The sequence below is a fragment of the Melospiza melodia genome, unplaced genomic scaffold, assembly GCF_035770615.1.
Source record: "Melospiza melodia melodia isolate bMelMel2 unplaced genomic scaffold, bMelMel2.pri scaffold_37, whole genome shotgun sequence".
Lineage (NCBI taxonomy): Eukaryota > Metazoa > Chordata > Aves > Passeriformes > Passerellidae > Melospiza > Melospiza melodia.
In genome coordinates, this window is record NW_026948690.1 from 5,031,990 (window position 1) to 5,035,856 (window position 3,867).

At 54.9% G+C, this 3,867-nt stretch overlaps 1 non-coding gene across 1 annotated transcript; it reads right to left on the reverse strand.

Annotated features, from left to right (window-relative positions):
- Window positions 1-1,872: 1,872 nt before the first annotated feature.
- LOC134434513 (small nucleolar RNA SNORA74) lies at window positions 1,873-2,076 on the reverse strand. The gene has a single exon (XR_010031871.1). It is a non-coding gene; the product is annotated as a small nucleolar RNA SNORA74 (small nucleolar RNA).
- Window positions 2,077-3,867: the final 1,791 nt, after the last annotated feature.

Genomic DNA, 3,867 nt, shown 5'->3' on the forward strand with positions numbered 1-3,867 from the left:
CCTGGGTAATGGGAGTTTTACCAGAGACTCTTTTCGGTCTCTTCTAACTCAAACCATTTTACATTTCTTTGGTTCTTATATCCCAACTGCTTCTCCACACGGCTGCAAATACCAATGCACACCCTGCCAGCATTTTAATGTGGCCTAATTCCCAACACTTTCATAAAAAGGAAAGAATTGCCATATTAGGGACATGAATTGCCATGTTTATGGAGGAATCATTAAAAGCCCCAAAAGTAAAGAAACTGAAAGGAAGGACCAAAATCTCAGTGTGAAAGATTCACCAAGTGGGATACAGGCAGAGACTCTGACAGTGACCTCCCAGCTGACAATGGGGGTTTCTGTCTTGGGGTCTGAGTATCAGGATGGAAGGTCGCTCCCAGGAGGAGTCCCTGTGCATTTTCCTCCCCCATGGCTCTGCCCTTCCTGATCCAGCAGCTGTGGGGCAGCAGAGCGGGGGCAGTGCAGGGACAGGCCTGGTTCTGACAGGGCTGTTGTGGTTTAGGAATGGTGCTCCCAATTTACTACACCTACTACCAAGACCACGTGTCGCCCCAGATTTATATTCCCACCATTGCCCCCCCACACCACAGGGGCTTTGCCTGGCCTGGCCCTGATTGATCTCAGCCCATGTTTCACAGTCAGGGATAACCTGGAGATGGCGTCCAGGGTTCACCCTTGTGTGGCCAGTCCAGACCCCCCTGAGGCACTTTAATCCTGGCCGCCCCATCCTCCTGTCTGTTGTTGTGATGCTCTTCAGTGCCCAACTCTTGGGCACGTGAGCATCCACAGGAGGGAGTTTCACAGCCAACTTCTCCCCCAGACAGAGATGCCCTGCCCCAGTCCAGCAGCCCAGCTGGGTTTCCCTCTGTGCTCCCAACTGTCCTTTTTCCATGGTTCCAGCCACCCCAGAGAGCCTTTCCCACCATCCCTGAGTCAGTGCAGAGGTGCAATGCTGGCCATTTTTCTTGCTCAGAGCTCCAGGGATGGTCCCAGTGCTGCAGTGACTGCAGGAAAGGGGACCCCACAATGGGACATTTCTTGGTCAGATACAGACAGGAAGAGTGACAAACTGTCTGTGACTCGGGTTTTGGCCTGGCAGTCCCCGCCGTGGTTTGCAGGGAGCTGCAGTGTGGCTCGGCCTTGGCTGTGCCAGGCAGTGCTGGCCTGGGAGAAGGTGTTGGTGCCAGCTGGCCCAGGGAGCTGCAGCGTGTGGGGAACGAGTTCCTCCTGGCCTCCTGCCCCAGGGTGGCACTGCAGGGCCTCATGGAGCCAAGGGGCCATTGTAGCACTTCAGGGCCCCATGGAATTAAGGGGACTCTTTGGACATTGTGGGGCCTTGTGCGACTGAGGCCATCATGACACTTTAGAAACAAGGGGCCACTGTGAAAGTACAGGGCCTTGTGGAACTGACACTGAAATCACCCAAAAAGAAACTTTCTAACACAGTTTGAGTATCAAAAAGCATTCATTTTTATTGCAGCACTGATCACTTGGAGGAGCCTTCCTCCATTCGAGTGCCCCAAACATCATGCGAACAGAGGTTTTATGACACACCCAAGTTCCATACTGATGAGCTATAGAGGTTTTATGACACACACAAGTTCCATATTTATGAGCTATTCCTCTGTGATGCTCTACATCTGGCCTGTAGGCCACACAGTATAAATAATTCCAAGTTCATAAGTGATTTATTATATAATTACCTTGCTTATGTAATTCAACCAGTAAGAGCAGGCCCAGGCCATTGGAGACTCAGGCTGCTACTGGCTGGTTAGCTGAGTAGTAACTGGCTCAGCCAATGAGGATTACCTTCATGGGCCTTCTCATCTATATAAGGATGTTAGATCTCAATAAAGCTGCCTGTTGCTGCATGAACACTCACAGTCTAGTCACCGGTCTCCACGGGCAGGAGTTACTCCACTCTCAGGCATGCAGAGTGCTGCCAAAACCTGGCACCACTGAGCACCAGGACGGCCTTGCTGGTGCCAGAAAAGCTCAGCAGCACCTTTCTCTCCCAGCAGCATAACACTGCCACAGGCACTGAGCAGCCACAGGCAGCTGACTACTGCTGGGATACAAAAACCCCAAAACTGGGGGGTTTACAGGGCAGAAAAAACGTGGAGGCACTTTTCTGATGATGCCTACTCTCATCAAGGCTTCATCCAGCAAGAGGAATAGATAAGCTAAACTTATTTCTGGATAAACCACGTTATTTCCACCCTGAGGACCTGAGGCTAGCACAGGAGCCAGCAGAGGCCTTTTAGACAGCAAAACATTTTTGCCCATTTTCCCAGGCTGGCTCACGGTCACAGCTCACCCATGTGGCTCCAGAGCTCTTGCTGTGTCCCACGGGGAGGTTATCCCTTCACATCTGCTCTCGCAGGCTCCAGTGCCCTCCCGGAGCGCCTCTCCGGCTGTCCCAGCACAGCTCAGCACAGCTCAGCTCGGGGTTCCACATGTGACGGGGCCGGGGCACCTCAGAGCTGCTCCTTCGGGCGGGTCACCGCCATCGGTCATCGGCTGAAGGCCTAAAGAGAGGACAGAAGAAACATCACAAATAAGCCATTAGTTCCATCTGTATTCACAAAGCTCAACAGCAGCGGCCTGGCTTGTTGCAGAGGACAAAAGCCAGCACACCGAGTGAAAGGCTGAGGAATTAATGCTGAACCGCACAGCCGAGCAACATCCCCAGTCCCCCGGTCGAACAGATAAATAGGAGACAGTGAGTATTTCAGGTGGCGCCTTCCTGCCCCGGAGCCCCGGTCTCCAGCCCCGCTGCCGCCGCCACCCGTGCCCTGTACCCCGCCCCCCCTCACCTCATGGCGGCGGTGGCCCCTCATGGCGAGGGAGCTTGGCCCGCCAGAGCCGCTCCTTGCCCTCACGGCGGCGAGCTGAACGAGCCCAGCCCGCCAGAGCCACTCCCTGCCCTCATGGCGAGGGAGCCCGGCCCGCCAGAGCTGCTCTTGGCCCTCATGGCGGCAAGCTGAAGAAGCCCAGCCCCCCAGAACCGCTTCATCTCCACACGGCGGCGGGGGCAGAAAAGGAGCAGGCTTCCCCACGCTGCCGAGGTGATTCCACAGACACCGCCCCGCTCGCTTCGGCCGCTCTCCCCGGGGCGGGGAAAAACCCTCGGTAATCAGGCACCGGGAGGGACTTTAAGATCGTCTCTTCCCACTCCCTGCCATGGGCAGGTACACCTTCAACTGTCCCAGTTTGCTCCAGTCCCTGTCCGACCTGGCCTTGGACACTTCCAGCATCCCTGACAGAGCCGGAGCAGGAACACGATCTGTGGAGCTGGGAGAACTGAACTCAAGCACCGGCTCATGGGAAGCAGAGGGCTGGTGAGCTGCCTCTGCTTGCCCCTGATGTGTCCCACTTCGGGCACAGGAGCTAGAAGTGTCAGCTCAGAAACAGCTGCCAGCAACAAAAATCCAGCCCTGAAATAAGCAGAGAAAAAGCTGTGGTGCTGCCAAGTGCCTTGCTGGGAGAAGCACAATTCCACACCTTCCCTGACCTCCACTGGATGCTGTCACATCAGCCCAGTGCTCTGTGTATCCATGTCTGGGCACAGCAGTGTAACTGTAACTCCCTCGCTGGGGATCCATTCAAAGGAAGTTTTTCTCTGTGCTTTGTGCTCCATTGACACACTTGAAGGCCTTTCCAGAAAGCCTGGCATCCCTCCCCCATGCTCCTCATGTGCTTATGCTCTCAGAGCTCAGCAGTGAACTCAGCTGGAGCTGTGCCTTGCCTCAGGCAATCACCCACTCCAGCTCTGTCTTTTTCAAATGTTTCATGGTCTATTTTCAGCCCAAGCAGGCAGCTATTCTTCCTGGATGTGGGGTGCTCCTCTCCAGCTCAGCCTGA